Source organism: Rhinolophus sinicus, chromosome 11, assembly GCF_057876585.1.
Source record: "Rhinolophus sinicus isolate RSI-liver-muscle chromosome 11, RSI-T2T, whole genome shotgun sequence".
NCBI classification, from domain to species: domain Eukaryota; kingdom Metazoa; phylum Chordata; class Mammalia; order Chiroptera; family Rhinolophidae; genus Rhinolophus; species Rhinolophus sinicus.
Genome location: NC_142511.1, coordinates 23,786,456 through 23,811,598, shown reverse-complemented (window position 1 = coordinate 23,811,598; position 25,143 = coordinate 23,786,456). Strand labels below are relative to the sequence as shown.

Below are 25,143 nucleotides of genomic sequence, written 5' to 3'. Positions count from 1 at the left end.
CCCAGCCCGTCTCAAGTCGTGGCTCACGTAGAAAGTGTATTTGTACGGTGCACCTGGGGAAATGGAGGTGGCTGCTTGCTTGTAGCAGGAGCCTGTGGCTGGGGAGCTGAGACATGAGGCTGCCCCAGACCCCATAGGGCAGCCCTGCGTGGCTGGGCTGGGCCCAGGACCTGCCACAGCCGTACAGTTCGGCCAGCTCTGCTCTGCTCAAATGCCTACCCTGAGTCTCCCTTTTCTAAAGCCCGGGCTCAGCATTCTTAGCCAGGATTAAATCCTTTCCCAGGCAAACCAGAGCAGAGCCTGACTACGGCAGTGTGTGTGTGCATGTGCGCACGTGGCGTGTCAGATGGGCACCTCGGGGAGGGCCAACCCCATGGCCCATCTGTATGCTCCTCCATACCCACGGGCCCTGTCGGGGACTGCCATGGCAACACCATGCTCTTTAAACACAGGAGTTTGTGCTACCATTGCAAAGCAGCATTAGGCAATTTAATTAAGGAGCTGGCAGCAGACAAACTTTGTGAGTTAGAGGCATTTTATTAAATCCCACTGTATTATGCAGCTCAGTTCCCCCAGGAGCTGCAGAGCTGGGGAGAGGAGAGAATTTGCTGGGGTTTTCTTTTCTCTTTTCTGCTTTTCCTGGCCTCCCTTCTGCTTCACGAAAGCATTCCAAGTGCAGGGAGACCCCAACTGTGATTGTCTGCTCCCCCAGCCCAAGCAGCAGGCCTTGGCATAAGGGCTACAGGCAGCAGTCTAGGGATATAATCACCAGCATTGATCCCATGTATTACCGTTCAGAGAGCACTTTCACATGCATGATCCGGGGCCAGGCCTCCAATCCTGGCTTCAGTAGTCACAGCAGCACATTTCATGTTGCCGGTACCAAGCTCAGGGCTTCCCACGCACGGTCTCATTGAATGTTCCCACACCCTAGGGTAAGAATGCTGGCATTTCCATTATATGGATAAGGAAACTGAGGCTTATAGATGTGAAGTAACCTGTCCAAGATTTGTAAGTAGTGTGAGGCAAAGAAGCAAACACAGACAGGCTGACTGCAGAGCTAGGGTTCAGACCACGACTCTCTGCTGCTACCTCTTACGGCTGGTGATCTCCTCCTATGTCACCCTGCAGACTGGGTTCTACTCCAGTCACCCAGCCAGGGAAATAATTCCACGGTGAAGCTGAGGTGGGAATGGGGTTCTCCAGGACGCTGACCCAACCTACCAGGCCAGAACGTGCTTTGTGAAAGGTCACACCCGGACCTAAGAACTTGCCAACATGCTCAGAGAGCACAAGCTCTCTTCCTGGCCGCCGTAGGGAGAGTGTTTGGCTGGGACTTGAAGTCAAGTTCATTATCCTCTGTGGCTGCATATAGGGAAGAACTTCCTGGATAAGGGAGAGGTACAAACCAAAAAGGCAAGATTCGCCAAGAAACCACCTGACACCTCACCTGCCCTCAGTGGAGCAGGCTCTGGGCCCGTCCATGGGAGGCCATCCCAGGCGCCTGCCCTCAGGCTAGGGAAGGGCCTTGGGGTTCCATAACCTTGAGACTCAGCTCCCACCTCTGGGAGTCCCTTCTGCGTGAGCATGGGTAGGGCAGCTGTGGAGAGGCCCTCGTCCTCTAGGGCTGCAGTCGGCTCCTGGGCCACCAGGCCTCCTCAGCCTCCTGTGGTCGGCTCGGCTGATGGGAGAGCCCAGGTCTAGGTGTGGTGCCAGCAAGGGGCCAGAGGCCTCTCACTCTGCAAACATTCACTGAACCGCTCCGGGTGCACAGCCTCCCAGACGTGAGGAAGAGAGGGTACGTGCCCTGTAGACCTATGCCGGGGACCATTCTCATGGGCTCAGTTTCCTCAATCCTAAAATGGGGCTATCAACTGAATAAAAGTAAAAAATAAATAAAGCGGGGGCAATGACATATGCCTTGAATAGCTAAAACAGATGCAAAAAATAGCTAATTTCATCAAGGGCTTATTCTCTGCTGAGAACCTGCCACTCTTTTATCCTCATAAGTCGATTACAGTGGTACCTCGGTTTTCGAACGTAATCCGTTCGGAAGACCATTCGAGTTCTGACACGTTCGAAAACAGCCGACAGCGAGGCCTCAGGATCTTGCACTGAGAGGAAGCCACGTGACATGTTCGACTTCCGAGGCGTGTTTGAAAACCAAGGCATTTACTTCCACGTTTATGGCGTTCATAAACCGAAATGTTTGTCAACGGAGACGTTCGAAACCAAGGTACTACTGTATATTATCCCCACTGTGCAGATGAGGAAACTGAGGCTAAAAGAAGTTAAGCCTATTGCTCAAGGTCAGACAGCTAGTAAGGGGCAACAACCAGTGCTCTTAACAATCTCATTTTCTCTCTCTCTATGTGTGTATATATATGTGTGTATATATATGTGTGTATATATATATATATATATATATATATATATATATATATATATGCGTATATATACATATATATATCCATATGTGTGTACATATGTATACATGCATATACACATATACATATTATATAATCATATATATTAATACGTTTTGAGGTATAATTCATATACTATAAATTCACAATTGCATTATATTTGAAAAGTAAATTTAATAGCTGTATTTGCCACCCAGCTTAAGGATACGTTATTATTATCTGCTAGGAAGAAAGATTTCGTGAGTGCGGGGCTTCTCCTCTTGGAAGGGGGCTCAGGAGCCACAGCCCTGGAGCGGTGAAGCCCAGCTGGGCAGACCCTCTGGAGGAGGACCTTGTGAGGCCCAGTCCTCTCTGCCCCTCCCCCACTTTGCTCTTCATCCATCACCATCCTCTCCCCGCCCCCACAGGACCTGAGGCTTCCAACGGGCTCTGGGGCCTCTTCTATTGGTCTCCATTCCCTTGCTCCACCTGGCAGAGAGTGAGCCACAGCAGATGCCCTCCAGGTGACCCCTTTGAGAAGTTCGGGGTGGAGGGCATGTGTGTGAGGTAGGCCAGCGAGGACAGAGCTAGCTGCAGGAGAAGGCCAAAGGGCCAACTTGAGGGATGCCCAGTACCACACTCCACAGGGTAAGTCTGCCAGGGAAACAGCAGCCTTTGAATAGTCTAGCAGTAGGAGATCTGGTCTGGGTGGAAATCCAGAGGTTCTAATCCCAGTTCTACCATTTATCAACTATGGGACAATCTCACTGAGTCCCAGTTTCTTCTCATCTGTAAGATGAGGATAAGAATATGTGCCTTGATTTTAACAGGTACAATTCGCTGACTGCTTACTATGATCTGGGCCTTCACAAAGCTTTTTTCTTAGTTAATCCACAAAACAATCCTATGAGAGCAGCAGCGTTATATTTACTGAAAGGGAAATGAAGGCTCAGAGAAGTTAAGCAACGTGCCCAAGGTCACACAGCAAGTACATGTAGAAGCCATGATTCCAGTCAGTGTGATGCCAAAGCCCTCACTCTGCCAGGCTGTGAGGGAAACTATGGGATAGGTGAGTGCAAAGGGGCCCCAGCAGGGGCTACACCACACTAAGGCAGAGGCCTTCCCCCAACCCTCACATGGCTGTGCTATAGTTTGGCCAGTTTTCTTCCAGTGAGATAAGAACAAGTGTTCCAGGGGTTGTGCACCCTCCCCTCCCCTGGAGCAGTGTGGGCAGCTCACGTGTGTGAGTGTGTGTGTGTGTGTATCTGCACAAGCATGCATGTGTGTGTGTGAGCAAGTATGTGAGTGTATCTGTGCACGAGTGTGTGTGAGTGTGTGTGTCTGTACAAGCATGCATGTGTGTGAGTATGTGAGCAAGTGTGTGAGTGTATCTGTGCACGAGTGTATGTGTGTGAGTGTGTGTGTGTGTGTATGTTGGGGGATGTGGCAGGCAGAAAGGCACCATTCTCGGCCAGGTGAACCAGCCTGGAGGGGAACGGATTTGGAGGATGTATTTTGCCAGTGCTTGCTTTCCTGGGCACAAGGCCTGGGTGGTGCCAGCTCATTTTCACAGCCAGTTCCCCAGGGAATTAACAGGGGAACATTCTCCTCTGGAATAATGATAAAAACAATAATAATTAAAAGGGTTGTAGCTAATATTTCTCTAGTGCCTATCTCCCCAGACCTCAAAGCTCTGGGCAAAGAGCAAATCTGCTGGCTTTATAGCCACACCGCAGGGCCCAAGAAGCCTCAGGAATTGCCAGATTTTCTGTCTCCTCCAGCTAGGAGGTAAGTGCAGGCGCATACTTGAGATTGACTTGTGCCAGGAGCTGCCTTTGCGTGCCAGTGGCAGAGCTGGGAAATGACCTAGGTCCCTGCCTCCTGCCTCCCCTCTCTACTATCCCTCATGTTCTGGGATCACCCTGTGCCCAGGAGTAGCTAAGGGACGGATCCAGGTGTCAGCTATCCTCACCCAACCTCCACAAGCCCCCATCAACCTCTGGGCTCCCCTACCCAGCTGGCTCTGCCTCAGGGAGGACTGCCCCTGCTCCTGCAGCCAGTGGGGCCACGTCTGCCCGCATGTCTGGTCCCTGCAGAGGACAGCTGATGGCTTTCTCTGGTCCCAGCCAGGAGTCATTACACACCAAATGTCTAGTTTAAACAAGTGATTAGGCAGCTCTATTAAGAGCAAACGTGCTTCCCACCAGGGAGGTACAGGAACTCCCTGAGGTGGCTGAAGCGGGAGGGAGGGCCAACTCAGGGCCTCACAGCAATGGGCTCTTCTCCTCCAAAGCATTTTCCAGAGAATTCAGTGCAAGGTGGAGCTCCCAGGTTCTGAGACCTGGCATCCTGAGCGGCTCAGAGCCTGACAGATTTTCAGACACAGAGCCCACTCCCGACTGCAGGCAGCCCACCCACACCTGGAAATGAAGGACCTGGAACAATTTAAATGGACAGAGAAGCCACGGCTCTCATGTGGCCGTGACCAGCCTCCCCATATACACTCTTGAAAAGCAATGACTACATCTGAGTTACACTGCTTTTCTTTCTCCAGCAGCTGCAGGACAAGGAAAGGTCAGGAACTGTGCTTATCATCAACATATTCCCCCAGCATCTCCAGAGAGAAAGCCTACTGAATCTCTTGAGTCCACAGAGGGACTGAAGAGTCTGGAAATACCTCCATTTGTATGCTGACATGATTGTGTGTGTGTAAGTGTGTGTGTGCATGGGTGTGTTTTTCTGGGGGGAAGTTCCATAGCTTGTATCGGATTTTCAATGGAGTCTATGACTCTACTCCTTGGTCAGTTCTGAAGGGAATGGGCTGTTCCCTTCCATAAAGGTGACTTCATCTTCCAGAAGCCATAGGTGGACTTTGAGGCCTGGATTCCAGATGCTTGAAGAGGGGCGTTAGGACGAGTTTGGGGACATACTGAAGCAGGACACACTATGACAGACAGACTTGCCCGGCAGAGCCGTGGCTGCCTCTAATCCAGACCAGGTGGCTAAGTACCTTCCTCATCACCTCATTTTTCCTATTGGGACAGCTCCATGTCTACTGTTCCCTGTCACCACAGTGACAGCTTTCTAGTGATGATATTGGCATCAATGTCATATAAATTCCTCCAGATCCCCAGGGGCTAGGAGGTCAGTTTCAGGAAGCTGGGCACTAAAGCTCTGCATAGCAGAGTGGAAAGAACAAAGCCTTTAGCACATGAAAGACCTGACTTCAGATCCTGCTTCTGCCTCTTACTAGCAGTGTAACCTTGAACAAATAACTTAACCTTTCTGAGTGTCAGTTTCTATATCTGTAAAATGGGAATAATACCTCACAGAGTTTGAGGTATTAAACACAGGTTTGAGGTAATTTGAGGTATTTTGAGGATTAAATGAGGTCATGCTGACCGACTCTCTGGCATTGTGCTGGCACAGAGCAGGAACTCAGTAAAAGTTCTCTTTCCCCGCAGGCATGGGTGGGGCATGTACCCCTCTAGCCACTGGCTGTACACTACAATATCAGGAAAAGGGGGCCCAGGGGAATGGTTGCTTGGTAAGATGTGAATGCAGTCAGAAGCCATGTCCCCCAACACGAAGTCTCCCAATCCTTCGCGGCTCGCCGGGGCCTTCTCCTCCGTGAAACTCCCCTTACAGTGCTCTTTCCCAACGTCGCATGATTCCCATTGGGGCTCTTCATGCATCTCATGCAGTCTCCACTCCATCTCTCTCTTTACGATGAGAGAGGCCACTGGCTCATCTAGATCCAAGGGTAGATCCCGAGGCTGCTCAGCAGCAGCCTGAACCGCCCCCAGTCCCATCCTGGCCCACCTCTCCAGTCCTCCCCTCCTCTTCTCTTTCCCTGGACCTCTACAGGAACTGTGCTTTTGTACGCTTTCAGGTCTCTGAGCTTGTTGTTCTGGAATACCCTTCTATTCTCTGCTTGGAGAGCTTTTAATTATCCCCCAAGTGTCAGCTCAATTGTCATCTCTTTTGTGACATCCTGCCTCCCTCCTGCTCCCACAGATCCTACCCTAGCTTAGCAAGAGCCACGAATTGGCCATCCCCCTCCCTAGACTGAGCTTCTCCAGAGCAGGGGCTGGGCCTGCTCCACCCTGGTTTCCCCTTCACCTTGCACAGGGCCTGGCACATGGTTGGCGCTCAGTAAATGAGGGTTGGGATAAAAGAACACATGGCATGGTGGCCCATGGCTGGCAGGGGGGTCCCCTTTAACAGAAGACTTCTTGAAAATGTGGTAGGTAGTCCCCCCTCATGGGTTCTGCTGGAGTAGGTCCAACCCGCTCCAGACTAGATGAGCAGGTGGGTGAGGTTAGAGGGCTAATGCGCTCATCCCACCTGGATTCCGCACTTGTCCAATCCAAACATGGGGCCAGTGCAGAGGGCTTCTGCCAGTCACTCCAGAACCTTCTCTACCTTGCATCTGCAGAGGGAGAGGATGGAGAGGGGATGAGCATGGGAGCTAACAATTGTGAGCCCTGGGGGCATTAGGCCTGGCTCTGTGACACTGGCATCATGAACGCATTGCACAGAGGAGGACACTGAGGCTCTGAGGTGACTCACTTGTTCGGGCTGCGTAAGGAGTCGCACAGGGCTAACATTGGAGTCAGGTTGGTCCACCTCTACAGTGAGGTTCTTTTCTTTCTTTATAAGATGCTGCCTTCTGCAGAAATCACAACATGGCACCCAGAGGAGACAGGAATGGGGAAAGACTGACCCTGGACAATTGTGTGTGTGTGTGTGTGTGTGTGTGTGTGGTATTTCTCTGCCACTGATGATGAACACAAAGTGGGTGGATGGAGGGTAGTTTGAATCAGTTGCCAACATGGCTTTGCGCAGCCTTTCCTGCCACCTGTCTAGATGTGGGTCAGAGGACTGAACATTGGGGCAACCTTCTAAGCAGCTATCTCAGTTACCTCCATCTCCAGTTCTGAGCAGGAATGGCTATTTTAGCACAGAGATGTCTTCCTCTAACTTAGTAACAACCCAGGCAGCTTTATCCCACCCATGTTTCTAACCCACCATGCTTGCTTACTTGCACTACCTTGCCAAAGCCTCCACTCCAAAAGGGGGGGGAGGAAGATGGAAGGAAGAAGTGTGGGAGGGGAGGAGGAAGCCCTCCATGGGGAGAAAAACAGGGGGACTCCAGACAGAAGGGGGAAACGAGGGGAAAGGGTTGGGGGCCAGGCTGCTTGGATTGATCCAGCAGGACTTGAGGGCCTTTATTTTTTATTAGAAATACGTGACCTGAAAAAACCTGGGACTTATTTCTATGCTTTTGGTGTTTTGTTGTGTTACCATTTTTCTTTAGTTTTTAATGAATGCTCCATTCTAAAAAACCACTCTTGTTTCTATTGAATTGAGAGAAAATAGGGATGGTAGGCACCTACAGTACAGCCCCTCAGGGATGGCAGCTAGCAACAGACTCAGGAGAGCTGGGGGAACTGAGGGAAGGTGGTAGAGGGGGAAGGGAGGGAGAACCAGCCGTGGCGCCCAGGAAGGAGCAATGGCCCGGAAGAAGGCAGAAGGCTGGATTTCCGCCCTACACAGGAGTTGTTTCAGGCCCCAGGTTAGATTCCCAAGCAACCCCAAGCACCTAGATTCCAAGCCAAGTTCTATAGCAGCTTTTACAGCTTCCTGCGAGGGTGCCACGAGGATGGCTTGACTCCTAGTGGAGTGGGAAATTCTGACTCCAGGTACCAAAGGAGCAAGGAGGCAAAAAAGGGGCTGGTAATTTAAGGGGGAAAGGCCTCAAGGGGACTGGCGTGGCAGGGTTAACAGTTTCTTTCCTTCAAGAGAGATGTCATGCCACGCTGGAAAAATAAAACACTGCGCAATTGCAAAGGATGGCTTCCACAGTGTATTAGATACCACCACACTGCTACCCCTCTGTCAGCGGCATCAGGGTGACTGATGATTTATCAAAAGTCACTTTGACATTTCCAAATGAGATGTTTTGATAGAGGTGCCATTCAACTGGGCCAAAAAAGCCAGATAGAACCTGAATGTAAATGAGGAACATTTGTCACCTTTGTCTCACCTATTTAAAGTATTCTTGTCTGACAACAAGGCCTTCTCCAGGACAGCACTAGGAGGGAGGGAGGGAAGGAGAGACAGAGACGGAGAGAGAATGAACACTGGGAAATGAGCAGGTGGGAGGGAAGGGAAGAACAGTAGGAAGTTGGGGGCAGCAGAGGCCACGTGAGACTGGCTCTCAGTGACTCAGCAGAACGGAGCAGCAGCAAAAGTACAGGCCTGTGCTGTCCAGTATGGCAGCCCCTTGTGTGGCCGTTGAGCATTTGAAATGTTGCCAGTCCAAACTGAGATGTGCTGAATGTAAATGAATACCAGCTTGTAAAGATTTAATATGGAAAAAGAATGCAAAAATATCTCATTAATAAATTTGTTATACTGATTACATTTTGAAATGATAATATTCTGGGTTAAATAATTTACTAATTTCATGTGTTTCTTTTTTTTTTAATGTTAACTACTCGAATATTAAAATCACATATGTGGTTTGCATTATATTTCTACTGAACAGTGCTAGTATAGACTGTGGATCAGAAAGATGTAGGTTCACCTGTGGCTGTGGAAACGCGGTCCGCACCTTCGGATGTAGAGACGCGGCCCGCATCTGCGGCGGTGGAAATGCGGCCGGCATCCGCAGCTGCAGAGACACAGGGGATCCCAGGATGAAACAGAGAACACAAAAGCCAGGAGGTGGGCTCTTTCCCTGCGTCCCACAGCTGATCTCTCCCGCCGACGGGGAAGCATATCCAGCATTTGAGGCAATAACCTCAGTGAAATCTCCAGTTGGGCCCTAGGCCGGACAACGGACACAAACTCCATACCTGGGTCCCCCCCCCACCCCTTCCAATCCTACCCCCGACCTTCCAGAGACTTAAACTGGCCCCTGAACTGAGGAGTAGTGTCAGATTACAGCGGAGCCTTAGTGCTCAGGCTCTGGGAAGACTGGAGTGCAGCTCTGACCCAGGGAAGAGGCTGGGAAGAGTGTGATTTTTGCTGGGCTAGGAGAGAAGAGACTCCTCCAGCCCCAGCCACCACCTTTTCTGGCCTGTGGGAAGAGTGTGACACGGCTGGGCTGGGAAAGAAGAGACCCCTCCATCCCCAGCCCCCACCCTTTCTGGCCTGCCCAGGGCGGGGCAATTACAACTGCGGAGGCACTCCCAGGGATCAGCAGTAGGTGGCAGATGCAGCTCTGGGCTTTTAGCAGCTCAGAAATCTCCCTCCCACATACACACACACACACACACACACACACACACACACACACACGAAAGAAGTGCCCTAAGACTCAGGAGAACTGGACACAGGGATGGTGGTGCTACTCTCAGTGCACATATGTGCAGGCAAGAGCAGAAACTGCACTGACTTTGTAGAAACTACCATCCAGACCACTCAGCCCCACACATCTAAATCTGCAGTCCCAACGTCACTCTAGGCACCAGGTGACCGACAAGAGTCACCTTTGATGCACACGCAGAGGAGAAGAACGAAGTAGGGCAAGTCAAATATAAAGGACACATACTACATAAGATAACCCAGCAAGAACTAAGAACTCTAGGGGATCTACCTAATACATCAAAGCAAACACAGAGAGTCAGCCAGAATGGGGAAACAAAGAAACATGTCCCAAATAAAAGAACAGAAGAAACCTCCAGAAATGGAACCAAATGAAACAGAGGTAACCAACCTATCAGAGACAGAGTTCAGAACACTGATGATAAGAATGTTTAAGGAGCTTAGAGATGCCATAAAGAAGAATAGAGAAATCATAATGAACGACCAGTTAGAACTAAAGAACACAATTACCGAAATAAAGAACACACTTGAAGGAATTAACAGCAGGTTAGATGAAGCAGAGGATCGAATCAGCGACTTAGAAGACAAGTTAGCAGAGATCACCCAAACGGAACAAAAAGAAACAAGAATAAAAAACAATGAAGATGGTTTAAGAGACCTCTGGGACAACATCAAGCGCAACAACATGTGCATCATAGGAATACCAGAAGGTGAAGAGAAGAAGCAAGGGATCGAGAACATGTTTGAAGTAATAATGTCTGAAAACTTCCCTACCCTGATGAAGGAAACCAACGTACAAGCCCAGGAAGTGCAGAGAGTTCCAACCAGGATAAACCCAAACAGGCCCACACCAAGACATATTATAGTTAAAATGGCAAAGGTTAAAGACAAAGAGAGAATCCTAAAAGCAGCAAGAGAAAGACAGAGGGTTACATACAGGGGAACTCCTATAAGACTATCAAATGACTTTTCTGCAGAAACATTGAAGGCCAGGAGGGAGTGGCAGGAGATACTCAAAGTGATGGAAAACAAAGGCCTACAACCTACATTGCTTTATCCAGCAAGGCTATCATTTAAGGTTGATGGAGAGATAAAGAGCTTCCCAGAAAAGAATAAGCTAAAGGAATTCATTACCACCAGGCCAGCATTGCAAGAAACACTTAAAGGACTTCTGTAAATAGAAGAAAGATGAAAACAATCTAACTACAAATTTAAAAATGGCAATAACTATGTACGTATCAATAATCACTTTAAATGTAAATGGATTAAATGCTCCCATCAAGAGACAGGGTGGCTGAGTGGATAAGAAAACAAGACCATTGTATATGCTGTATACAAGAGACTCACCTCAGATCAAAAGACACACACAGGCTGAAAGTGAAGGGTTGGAGTAAGATATTTCATGCAAATGGAAATGAGAAAAAAGCTGGAGTTGCAATACTTATATCTGACAAAATAGACTTTAAAATGAAGAACTTATTAAAAGACAAAGATGGGCACTATATAATAATAAAGGGATCGATCCGACAAGAGGACATAACCCTAGTAAACATCTATGCACCCAACATAGGAGCACCTAAATATATAAAACAGATATTGGCTGACATAAAGACAGAGATCAACGGTAACACGATCATAGTAGGGGACTTCAACACACCTCTGGCAACAAGGGACAGGTCTTCCAGACAGAAAATCAATATGGAAACAACAGCCTTAACTGACACATTGGACTACTTGGATTTAATCGATATTTTCAGAGCATTTCACCCCAAAGCTGCAGAATACATGTTCTTCTCAAGCACACATGGAACATTTTCCAAGATAGACCATATGTTAGGCCACAAAACAAGTCTTGATAAATTTAAGAAAATTGAAATCATACCAGTTGTCTTCTCTGACCACAGTGCTATGAAATTAGAAATGAACTACAGGAAAAAAACTGGAAGACACACCAATTCATGGAGGCTGAATAACATGTTACTAAATAATGAATGGGTCAACCAGGAGATCAAGGAAGAAATCAAAAGATATCTCGAAACAAACGAAAATGAAAACACCGATGACCCAAAATTTATGGGATGCCGCGAAAGCAGTCCTAAGAGGGAACTTCATAGCATTGCAGGCCTACCTAAAGAAACAAAAAACATCACTAATCAACAGTTTATCTTCACACTTAAGGGATCTGGAAAAAGAACAGCAAAATAAGCCCAAAGGGAGTACAAAGAAGGAGATAATAAAGATCAGAGCAGAAATAAGTGAAATAGAAACCAGAAAAACAATAGAAAAGATAAATGAATCCAAGAATTGGTTCTTAGAGAAGATAAACAAAATTGACAAACCTTTAGCCAGACTCATTAAAAAAGAGAGAGAGGGGACCCAAATTAATAAAATCAGAAATGAAAGAGGAGAAGTGACAACAGAAATACAAAAAATTTTAAGAAATCACTATGAGCAACTATATGCCAACGAATTTGACAATCTGGAAGAAATGGACAATTTTCTAGAGGCGTACAACCTTCCCTGGCTAACTCAAGAAGAAACAAAAAACCTCAATAGACTGATTACCGCCAGAGAAATTGAATCAGTAATCAACAATCTCCCAACAAACAAAAGCCCTGGATCAGATGGCTTTACAGGTGAATTTCACAAAACATTCAAAAAAGAATTATCATCTATTCTCCTCAAGCTCTTCCAAAAAATCCAGAAGGAGGGAAGACTCCCCAACCCTTTTTACGAAGCCGCTATCAGCCTGATCCCAAAATCAGACAAAGACACCACAAAAAAAGAAAACTACAGGCTGATTACTCTAATGAACATAGATGCAAAAATCCTCAACAAAATACTGGCGAACAGAATTCAGCAATACATTAAAAAGATCATACACCATGATCAAGTGGGATTCATCCCTGGTATGCAAGGGTGGTTCAACATCCGCAAATCAATTAATGTGATACACCACATTAACAAAATGAAAAATAAAAATCACATGATCATATCAGTAGATGCAGAAAAAGTATTTGATAAAATCCAGCAGCCATTTATGATAAAAACCCTTAAGAAAGTGGGAATAGAGGGATCATATCTCAGCATAATAAAGGCCATATATGATAAACCCACAGCTAACATCATACTCAATGGGGAAAAGCTAAAACCATTCCCCTTAAGATCAGGAACAAGGCAATGTTGCCCACTTTCTCCACTTCTATTCAACATAGTGCTGGAAGTTCTAGCCACAGCAATCAGACAAGAAAAAGAAATAAAAGGCATCCAAATCGGTAAGGAGGACATAAAATTGACATTATATGCAGATGACATGATACTATATATAGAGAACCCTAAGGACTCCACCAAGAAACTATTAGAGCTGATAGATGAATTTAGTAAAGTAGCAGGATACAAAATTAATATTCAGAAATCAGTTGCATTTGTATATACCAATAATAAAACATCAGAAGGAGAAATGAAAAAAAACAATCCCATTTACAATTGCTCCAAAGACTATATAATACCTGGGAATAAATTTAACCAAAGAAGTAAAAGATCTGTACTCAGAAAATTATAATACACTGAAGAAAGAAATGAAAGAAGATACAAATAGATGGATAGAGGACGTATCAGATATTAAACTGATAAGAACAGATACTACACTTGACCTTAGCCAAAAGGCCGAGAAGCGATTGTATATGCTTACAGGAAGTGGAGTACAGCATTAGGAATAGAGACAGTGGAAATGTAATGGCTCTGTGCGATGTCAGAGGGATAGTGGATGGGGGGAGGGGGCTGCACACAGTGTGAGGGATATAAATGATAAACGTCTAAGTATTGCTTTGTCTTGTGCACCTGAAACTAATAAAATTATATATACAAGAAAAGACATGATGTCTAAATGTAATGTGGTATTCTGGATTGGACCCTGGAACTATAAAAGGACACTAAGGAAAAAAACTGAAGAAATCCAAATAAAGTCTATAGTTCAGTTAAAAGGAAAAAAAAAAAGATATGGGGTAGCTGATAGAATCAAAGACTAAACATCAAATCCTGAAAGGGTAGAGCTAGAGCATCTGTCCCTTTCTAGGATCTATCATTCAGGAATAATGCCCCACCTTGAATCACTCATCTTGAGATTCAAAGACTCAGGAAAGAATGTCTGGCTGGTCTAAGAAAACAGCTCCAATGTCTTTGTGGGGACTTTACATCTTCATTGAAATTCACCAGTATTATCTAAAGTGAGAGAGCTAACTCACAAGAAAGGAGCTAGGAAAAGAAAAAAAACTTTAGTATTTTCTCAATGTTCCTTCTTTTGACTAGAATGGTACCTTGAAACCTGAGGTTTATGTTGAGTAAATGCATACTTTTTCTTCTACATAGTTATGATCATTTTAAGTCATTAATGGTCTATGTTGCATCTGAGAACTTAAGAAAGTTCCCGCGTCAGTCTTGTGGTTATTGATTGTGTTTTCTGGTCCCCTCACCTTCCCCATTGTCCCCACATTCCCCTCCCATCTGGCGACCCTCAGTTTTTCCTCTATGTCTCTTGGACTGTTTCTGATTGGTTCGTTCATTTGTTCTTTTCTTTGGATTCCGCATGTGGGTGGGATGATGTGGTGTTTGTCTTTCTCTGTCTGACAGGGGTATATGAAACTCAATTTGGGAAATGTAATCAATAATGTTGTAAAGATTTTGTAGGGTATCCGATGGACACTTGTCTTATTAGGGAGACCACCTCAGGGATGATGTAGATGCCTGATCACTGCATTGTACACCTGAAGCTGAAGCTGAACAATAATGAATGTCAACTACAAGTTTATATACATATATACATATATATATATATATATATATATATATATATATATATATATATGTATACATATATACATATATATAGTTACAAGAAGTGGAGTACAGCATTAGGAACAGAGACAGTGGGAATGTAGTGGCTGTATGTGATGTCTGAGGGGTAGTAGATGGGGGGAGGGGGGTTATCACTGTGTGAGGGATATAAATGATAAATGTCTATTACATTGCTTTGTACACTGGAAACTAATAAAAAAAGAATATAGTTATGATATTGTGAAATAAATAATAAACCAGTATCTAATAAAACAAAAAAAACAAAAAAAGAAAAAAACCCAAAAAATAAATAGATGGAAACACATACCATGTTCATGGATAGGAAGAATTAATATAGTTAAAATGTCCATACAGCCTAAAGCAATATGCAGATTCAACACAATTCTTATCAAACTACCAACGACGTTTTTCACAGAAATAGAACATATAATCCTAAATTTATATGGGACCATAAAAGACCAAGGATAGCCTTGGCAATCTTGAGAAATGAGAACAAAGTGGGAGGTATAACAATACCTGACATCAGATTATACTACAAGGCTACAGTAATCAAAACAGCATGGTACTGGCATAAAAACAGACACATAGATCAATGGAACAGAATAGAGAGTCCAGAAATAAATCCATGCCTATATGGCCATTTAATCTATGACAATGGAAGCAGGAATGTAAAGCAGGTGGGGTAAAGACAGTCTATTCAATAAATGGTGCTGGGAAACCTGGACAGACACATGCAAAAAAATGAAGCTGGACCACCTCCTTACACCATATACAAAAATAAATTCAAAATGGCTTAAAGACTTAAATGTAACATCTGAAACCATAAAATTCCTAGAAGAAAATACAGGAAGAAACTTCACAGACATTACCCGGAGTAAGATTTTTACTGATATATCCCCTCGCGCAAGGAAAGTAAGAGAAAAAATAAACATGTGGGATTACATCAAACTAAAAAGATTTTTCACAGCAAAGGAAACCATCAATAATACAAAAAGGGATCCTACTGAATGGGAAAAGATATTTGCCAATGATATATGTGATAAGGGGTTACTATCACAAATTTATAAAAAACTCACTCAACTCAACTCCAAAAAAACAAACAACCCAATTAAAAAATGGGCAGAGGACATGAAGAGACATTTTTGTAAAAAGGACATACAGATGGCAAACAGACACATGAAGAAATGCTCAACCTCACTAACCATCAGAGAAATGCAAATAAAAACCACAATGAGATACCACCTCACCCCAGTCAAGATGGCTATCATCAATAAATCAACAAACAGCAAGTGCTGGCGCGGATGTGGAGAAAAGCGAACGCTTGTGCACTGTTGGTGGGACTGCAGATTGGTGCAGCCACTATGGAAAACAGTATGGAGGTATCTCAAAAATGAAAATGGAACTACCTTATGATCCAGCAATTCTACTCCTAGGTATCTATCCAGAGATCCAAAACTCTAATTCAAAAATCTTTATGCACTCCTATGTTTATTGCAGCACTATACACAATAGCCAAGACATGGAAACAACCGAAATGCCCATCGGTAGATGACTGGATTAAGAAACTGTGGTACATTTATACAATGGAGTATTACGCAGCCATAAAGAAGAAAGAAATCTTACCATTTGCAACAACATGGATGGACCTAGAGAACATTATGTTAAGTGAAATAAGTCAGAGTGAGAAAGACAAATGCCATATGATCTCACTTATATGTGGAATCTAAAGAAAAGAATAAGTGAATGAACTAATCAGAAACAGTTTTGGAGACATAGAGGAAAACCTGAGGGTTGCTAGACGGGCAAGGGGTGGGGATAAGGGGGAAGGTGAGGGGATTAGAAAACAGTCAGTAACCACAAGATGGCCACAGGGTTTTGAAAATTAATTTGAGGAACGTAATCAATAATGTTGTAAAGATTTTGTAGGGTATCCGATGGACACGTGTCCCATTTGGGAGACCACCTCAGGGATGATGTAGACACCTGAGCACTGCACTGTACACCTGAAGCTGAACAATAATGAATGCCAACTATAATTATATATATATATATATATATATATATATATATATATATGTATATATATGTATGTATATACTTATAAAAAGTGGAGTGCAGCATTAGGAATAGAGACAGTGGAAATGTAATGGCTCTGTGCGATGTCAGAGGGATAGGGGATGGGGAGGGGGGTTCACACAGTGTGAAGGATATAAATGACAAACGTCTAAGTATTTGTCTTGTGTACCTGAAACGAATGAAAAAATAAAAATAAAAATAAAAACAACTGAGGCAAAAAAAAAAAAAAAAAGATGTAGGTTCAAATCCCACCTCTACCACTTAGACAAGGACTATTGGTTGAGTCTCTTAACCTCTGCGAGACACCTCAATTTCCTCATCTTGTCAAATGGGAAAATATGGTATGTGTTCTTGTGAGGTTGCTGTGATGATTGAATACAAAGATACGTAGAAAACACTGGGTATGATACCAGCTACACGGACAATTAGGAAACATCAGCAGCCCCCCTCCTCCCCCTCCTCCCCCTCCTCCCCGGGAGCTGCAAGAGTGCTCTCCTGGCCTCATCACTAATTAGCTTCATGCTTAGCTTTGTTACCAGCCCTGTGAGAATTTGGGAAACTATTGCCCCTTTATAGACATCGGTTTTCTCAACTGTAAAATGAAGGGGTTGGGTCAAATGACTTCTGAGACCCTCCCAAAACTATATGGCCCTTCATCTGAATTACCTAACCTTTGTGGGCCTCAGTTTCCTCATCTGAATCATGGCAAGTGTCAATAGTGGCCCGAAGGGGACATGATGAGTTTGTGCCTTATGGCAAAGACACCACTGTCCTCTGGGCTGGGCTCTGGAACCAGTGAGGGGCTGTGCTGAAGCGCTCGCACCATTAGTGTCTGAGGCCTGGGCTGTAAGCAGCTCAGTGAGGCCAGGCAAGGAACTCAGAAGTGCTTGATCTTCCAGTGCATCTAGAGAGGGTGGAGGAGACTGTAAAACCTTTAGCCAGGAGCATCATAGCATTGACTAATCCCTGAGGAAATAAACATATTTCCTACAGAGCCTGTCCCTGTTCCCAGTTGCTGCTCCCAACAAGTCCCTCACCTCTCCTGAGGTTCCCACCTTCCCATGCCAGTGCAGTGGGGATGGAGGTCAGAATTATCAGGGGTATCAAGGAGGGAAGAGGGTGCTGACAACAACTTGAAGATCTAGGGTCAACTAGTCCTTGAGGCCTCTGACCAAGGCCAGGTGGGGGCTGATGGTAGAAAACCTCTGACTGAATGCCAAGGTCTCACACATCAGGACACAAGAGCTCTTGGCAGATACGGATCAAACGGGTGGTCCATACAAATCAGAGGGTGGTCCATGGAGCCCTTGAACCAGAACCAGCCAGCCGGGGCGACATTCATTACGAAGATTCCTGAACTCCACCCCAGACTTCCGGAATCGAACTCTCTGGAGATGAGACCCAGGAGCTTGTGTGCCAAACACACCCTGGAGGTGGTCTCTGATAACCACTGATGGAGAGCCCAGGTGACGACCTGTCTAGTGACCGCCACCAGTCTGGCACCCATTTCTCCACTGAGTAGCCTTCATTTCTGCCAACCTCGTCAGCAGGCAGGCATGAGATGTTTGAGCAGAAGGCATTATAAGAGCAAGGGAAAGCTGGGGGTGACTGCACACCTCTTCTCACAGCCACCCAGCCTATATGCAGAACGAGGTTTCCCAGGCCCTGAGGGAAATGGTCACACTGCATCAGTAGGTGTCATGATGAGAATGTCCTGTGATAAGGAGCCAGCTATACTGGAATGACTGGTTTCTTTAGTGAGAAGAGATGGGTACAAAACATGAGCTCTAAGCCCCCTGAGGGGAATGGGCACTGTCGGGGCTGTGGACCCAACCTCCCAACACCCTTCCTTTGGGTCAGGCCGAGGAAGGAGACGTGGCAACCCGTGGAGGCAGACATGGGTGTGGGGCAGCGTAGGGAGAGGAAGAACTCGGGGCAGGTGGCCCAGCCTAAGCCACCAAGACAAGACAGCAGTGGTGAAACCATACAAGGCTGTAACTGGTTGGGTGGGGTCAGGGGGTGGCGGGTGACAGACACTGGGAAAAATGCAAAGAGAAGGTTGGAGAGGAGCAGCTAATCGTGCCTTCTGTCAGGAGGTGGTGAAAGAGGGGCCTGGGCAGGACACAGATGCAGCTGTTCTTCTCCCACGGCTGCGCTCACGGTTGGATGAGTCTCAACTGCTGAATCCTGCATGGCAGACTTGGAAGCCTGAGAGAGGACCCAGTCCAGAGGCCCAGGAAGCTGAGCCTCCAAAAGGAGAAATCGCATCCTCCCTCATTCCCAGTTCATGTATTTTCTACCTCCCCACATGCTTCTGGTTAGTGCTTCCACCAAACTGAAGGATGGCATCTGAGGTGAGACGTAGTAGAGACAAACACGGCATACCAACAAGAGCCTCTTGCACACAACTGCAGGTTTTATTCAAGGGGTCACATGGGGCACTCAGTGCTTATCCGCTGATTTGCAAACACCTTCACTTGCACAGCCTCATTATCACGCAGTCGGTCACCACCTTCTCCACTTTACAGATGAGGAACGAGAGGCTCAGGGGCTTCATGTTACCTGATGATGGTGGCAGGCCTGGACCCAGGCTGCTCCTGACACGATGGGAGCCTTTGCACCAGTCATGCTGTCTCCATGAGCATGTGAGGAGGCAGCACGTGGAGCTGGGATGAGGTCCTGCCAGAGTCACAAAATGCAGAAATAGAGGTACTCGCCCCAAGGTGTAAAGCCAGGACAGGAACTCTGGATTCCCGGTTACAAACTTAACTCCTCAAGCAGCAGTGACTCAGACGTGGGTGGGCTTAGGGTCGCTCCGCAGTTGGGGGCAGAAGCTGGGAGCCAGGGTCCGTTTCCTTACTTGTGGCTGCTCAGGATTTAGGGAGGTTCTCACTGAGGAGCCTCCGGGGGGTTGGGGACCCAGGGCTAAACAGCTCTGCATTTGGAAACCACTAGGCTGTGAGGTCCTTGAGGGCAGGACTAGGTCTTGTCTCTATATCCCAGCACCCTGCATGATTCCCAGTACACGGCTGTGACGGTGAACGAATGAGTGATGTGTGAATGAATGAATCAAACCAAACTAATCAGAAATAAGGCTAAGTGGAGCGAGGCATGTGGTAGAACATGGACTGGGACTCAGGATTTTGCCTTCTCCTCTCCTGTATCAGCGAGTATGCCAGGAATTGTGTTGGGTGTAAATCATGGGCAAGAGAGGACAGAAATGTCCAAGGCGAGAAGGGATAATTAAGCAATAATAAGGAAGCATACGGGTTGTGTGTTCCTGCTGAGCCGGGACCCGGGTTGACCCAAAGCAAGTCCCTGCCCTCTCTAGGCCTCAGTTTGTTTAGTAGGAATTGGTGGTAGACTAAATGATCTGAGGTCACTTCCCACACCGCCTCCCATGACTGGCAGGTGATGGGCACGCAGCCCTTCCCGGCATCAGAGAATTGTACGGGGGTGGGGAAGAGCAAGGCCAGGCAAAAGCACCCTGGCCCAAGGGAGGCAGACAGATGCTCCTGGAAGTTGGGTCCCCAGACACCGTGCAGCCAGAGGTAACTGGCTGTGACAGAAGAGCAAGCCAGTAGTCAATTTCATTCACTAAATCTCTGAATGCCTCGGAGCCCTGTAAATAGCAGGCCCCCCGTGGGCCTGAGGCGCTCTCTGCTTCCCGCCCTCTTGCTGGCACCTGCTTTACTCTGTCCAGCCAAGCCCTGTGCCAGCCTGAAAACGTCCCTCAGCCTCTGGGGCAAGGTGGGCAGCAGAGGGTTACATGTCCCTTGGCAGGTGAGGGCCCAGGCCATAGGGCAGTGGGAGGAGGGAGCCAGAATCACTTACTCCTCATTAGTCCAAATTAAAATCAGGAGTGAGATGACAATTACAATTTGCAGTGGGCTAATTGTTTTCCCTCAGAAGCTGATCGTTTTGCAGATTGGGGAAATTAATTGTTTCAAGTCCCAGGTGGATTAGCTTTGAACCTAGCTGCAGCAAAGCAGTCTCTGCCTCCTCCATCTCTTCACCACCCGTCAGGCCAGCCACTCAGCCTCAGGCTTCTGCTCTTCCAGATCCTCAGGCAAGGAGACACTGAGGGTCTGGGGGTCCTGGGTGGGAGAAGGGGAGAGCACTGGCAGAGAGGCAGGGCTGGAAAGCAGCGGGTCAGAAGGTGCAGCTGCCAGGAGGGGGTGCTATTGCCTGTAGGTGTCCCTGCCTAACCACCTGTCCTCTGCCCAGCTGAGGGGTGGGGTCTGGGAAGCTTCTTTGGACCTGCCAGAAGTTCCTATTTCCACCAAACATCTGACAGTCATTGTAACATTCATTCATTCATTCATTCATTCATTCATTCATTCATTCAACAAACACTAATGACCTACTATGTGCCAACCACTGTTTAAGGAGGGACCCTGCAGTGAACAATACAGACACCATCCCTTCTTTCATGGAACTTATGGGGGGGGGGGGATGGACAATAAGTGGAGAATAAACGTGTAAGTAGGTAAGACATCAGATGGTGACAAGGGCTCAGAACATGGTAAGCAGAATGGCCCTCAAAGATGTCCCTACCCTAGTCCCTGGAACCTGTTAAATCTGTGACCTTATGTGGCAAAAGGGACAGTGCAGATGTAACTAAGGTTATGGACATTAAGATTAGGGTGAGTCTCACCTGGGGGGGACAAATCTAATCAAATCTAAGTCCTTAAAAGCAGAGAACTTTCTCCGGTCAGAAGCAGAAGAGGGATCCAAGCATGCGAGGACTTGATATCCTGTTACTGGTCCTGAGACATAGGGGGTTATGCACTAGGTGTGAAGAGAGGCATCTGGAGTTGACAGCCAGTAAGCAAATGGTGACCTCAATCCTACAACAGCAAGGAGCGGCACCCCACCAGCCACCTAAAGGAGCTAGAACTTCCAAAGCTGACACCTTGATTTTGGCCTTTTGAAACCTGGAGCAGAGAAGAGAGCCAACCTAGATGGACTTCTGACCCACTGAGCTGTGAGACAGCAAATGTGTGCTGCTCCAAGCTGCTACATTTGTGCTTAATTTGTTACGGCAGCAATAGAAACCTAATTCAGGAATGAAACAGGGGGACAGGATAGAGTGACTTGGTGCTGGTTTGCTCTGGGTGCTCAGGTAAGGCCTCTGAGGAGGGGACATTGGGACTGAGACTGGAAAGATGAGGCAGAGCAGGGTGACCAATTCGTCCCCATTTCCTAGCTTGAGCACATCAATTCTGAGTGCCCCCCAAGCGCCTCAGTCCCAGGCAAACCAAGTGGTTGTTACTATAAAGTAGAGGGAACAGCCAGGGCAAAGGCCCAGAAGTGGGGGCTTTCAGGGGAGATACTACAAACAGCATCATGAGGGAAGTGCTGTCAGATACAGGAGCAGGTGACAGGGCTGCTGGGGCATCTTGCTCAAAAAACTCTTTAGAATGGGGACCACGAGATTCTAGCTAAGGTGTGGAAGTTAGGTAAGAACTCTCCTTTCCAGAACCTTCTAGACTCCCCCTCCTCCCAGCTGTGTGCTTAACAATGACCGTTGCCTTCCCAGTCCCACCCCAGGGCTACTTCCTGTCTCCCCTACTCTGCCTTCCTTCCCCAGCTGGTCTCTGTCAGGGCCCAGGTGTCTCCACGGTGCCTGGGTACCAGGTGCGGTGCTGCTTCCTCAGTAGGATGTTGGTGCCTGCCAGCAGCACACAGCAGGGGGAATTATTCAAGGCATCTTTAATTAGTGAGACAATAGGAGGCTGGGAAGGAGGGAAGACAGGTTATGGCTGGCTTCCCACCCTGTCAAAATGTCACCTCTGAGCCTGAAGAATGCCTGAGAGACAGGACAGAGGAAAAGCAGAGATGGACAATGGGCCCCTCATACCCTCCGCTCCCCCCTCCCAACAGCTGCTCCACCTTTACATGAACCCACCCCTCCCTGCTCAGTTCAGCTGGTTACCTCCAGACTGAGACAGGCAGGAAGCAGCTGTTTAGGCCCGAAGCAAGGAGCCCAAGTTGTGTAGTGGGAGAGCAAAGAAGGACCTGAGTTAATATTTTGGCTCTTTGTCTCATTAGCTATTAGCTGTGTGATGTCTGGCAAGTTAATTGCTCTGGGTCTCAGTTTTCTCTTCTGTACAATTAGAGTAATAATACCTACTTTGCAGGGTGGTTGTTGTAAAGATTAGAGATGTCAAAAAGTGCCCCACGTGGAGTAGGTACCGGATAAATGGTATAGCTATTTCGATTATGAGTGCAGAACTTCCCATCCCAAATCCCAGCCCCCTTAATCCAATGTTTCTCAAATCAGAGTGTGCCCAGGAATCACCTACAACACTCGTTAACATGCAAAAACCCGCCCCACTCCCCTCATCCCTATTCTGCAGGTCTGGGAGAGGAACTAGCTCCCAAGGAGGTGGTTCTGAGCTGCGTAATAAGTGAGCTGTCTCCACACTTATTGTCCACACAGGCCAGTGTCTGCCTCCTGGGAAAGAAAGAGCTGGCTGGAGGCTGTCCCACACCTGTTCCCATTTCAGAAGCTGCCTCCACAGATGGAAAGAGCTGTCTGAGAGGTGACACCTTCCCCGACCTTCTACCCTGACTTGGGGGTCTGTGCCTTGGGCAACCTCCACACCTAAGCAAGGAGAGCTGGTCCTCAGCCTCCTGGGAAGTTGTGGATGCTCAGAAGGTCAGAGCTGGTAGGCACCTGTGCAGCCACCTCAGTTTGCTTCCTCATTTTTTTCAATGGAAGAAACTGAGGCCCAGAGCAGGGGAATGACTTGTGTAAAGGCACACACTGCCCCTCTGGGCTTCTGACTGATATGCAATGTGAGAGTTCTTGGCTCCATGACTGCTAGTCTCTCTCAACTCTAAAGCTCTATGTTTGGGAGATTATTTACTCCAGGAGTCGGCTCCACTGGTCCCAGGTGAGGCAACCCTGAGGGACTTCCAAGGCTGACTGACTTCCTAGATGACTAATTGACCTGATTTCCTGACCAGGAGGTTGGCAAAACCTTTATCACATCCCTACTCCAGGTCTTAGTCAGTTTATTGTCTACATTTGGTGGAAGTTTCTCCTTTTCCCTCTTTTTCTTTTTTCCTCCTCCTTTTCTCTTTCTCTCTATACATTCATTGAAGCATTGACTCCCTACCTGCTGTCTGCCAGGAACTGGGGATACACAAGGTGAACAAGACCAGATGTCCTGAGGAAGCTCTAAGCTCAGCTTAGCAGGGCAGACAGACGCTCACAGGTCTGATGTGGCCCCAGGGGCTGTGAGATGTGTCCTGGGCACCAGCCATGTAGGATAATGTAAGTTAGAACAGCCCAGTGGCCCTCAGAGTGTCCCATCTTTCCTCTGTACCTCTCTCCTGCCTCTGGCTATCTGCTGACAAATACACAGCAATTTAGGTACGATACACCACTATTATTGAAGTTAGAAGATATGGAAAAATATATGGAGAAAATTTAAACAATTTCCTTTTCCACTTCCTAATGCTAACCACTGTTATTTTGGTGCATATCTGTCATGCAGGGTGTCATGCGGGGTCTCAGCTCCCACTCCCCACATAAGAACGCAGGACATGGTCAGGCCAAAAAGGAACACCCACGGAGCCATAGGTAGGGGAGTCAACCATTATAGTCTCGCTGGTGGCTGGGTTGGAGACACAGGAAGCAGGAGCCACACGATCCGCAATCCACACTCCGCCAATCAACCTCACTTGCTAGCTGCAATCCACCGTGCTAACTGTAATCCACCGTGCTAACTGCAATCCGCTCTTGCTAGCTCAGCGACCATCTTCTTGCTAGCCCCCAGTTGCTGCTAGCATAGCCATGGCAGTTATATTAGTGGCCAGTGGCTCACTGTTTACAGCTGATGGCCAACTAGCCACAGCTGATGGCCATCCAATCACAGTTGATGGCCATTTACTACCGGAGCCAGCACTTTTCCACGTGAGGCCGAGAGCCTGGAAACTGCACTCCTGGCTCTGTCCCCACAATATCTTTTCAGGCTTTTTCCTATGGTGGTAAATAATCTTACTATTCGTCTCTCTCCCTGGGTTTCATGTCATTTTTCTTGTTTTGGTGGAGCACATCCTTAAGTTACTTTTGAAAAAGAGGGAAGTTTCTTGAAAATTTACATGTTTGACAATATCTTTATTTGATCTCCATAATTAATTGATATATTGACCGGAAATATAATTTCAGATTGAAAATAACTTCCCCTCATATGTTTGAGGGCATTTTTCCATTACTTACAGTACTTGCTTCTAAGGTTCTGTTGAGAAGTCTGCTGCTATCTTAAAACCTGTCTTTTTCTTTCCAGATACTTGCAGACTCTTCACTTTATTCCTGACATTGTATCTTTGTGAGGAGCCTTCTTCATTAATTGTGCTGGGCACCTAGTGGATTCTTGCAATCTGGAAAGTGATCATTTTCATTTGAGGAAACAGAATATAGTTTCAATTTCTAACAGCTCATTCTAGTTCTCTGCATTTT

General features: G+C 46.8%; 1 protein-coding gene and 1 pseudogene across 5 annotated transcripts in view; both read right to left on the bottom strand.

Moving 5' to 3' along the window:
- LRRN2 (leucine rich repeat neuronal 2) overlaps positions 1-25,143 on the bottom strand; it is a 98,900-nt gene that overhangs the window by 45,889 nt on the left and 27,868 nt on the right. Inside the window, exons 1-3 of one of the 5 annotated variants that reach the window (XM_088801739.1) lie at positions 24,904-24,921; positions 8,998-9,084; positions 6,753-6,837 (exon numbers count right to left, since the gene is read on the bottom strand). The exons of 1 other annotated variant lie outside the window; for it this stretch is intronic. The gene's annotated coding sequence lies outside the window, so the exon portion shown is untranslated. Of the gene's footprint in view, positions 1-6,752; positions 6,838-8,997; positions 9,085-24,903; positions 24,923-25,143 lie in introns of those variants that run through there. 3 more of the 5 variants (XM_019711389.3, XM_088801738.1, XR_016022778.1) reach the window with 3 other exon arrangements.
- LOC141569401 (U2 spliceosomal RNA) lies at positions 13,314-13,418 on the bottom strand (annotated as a pseudogene).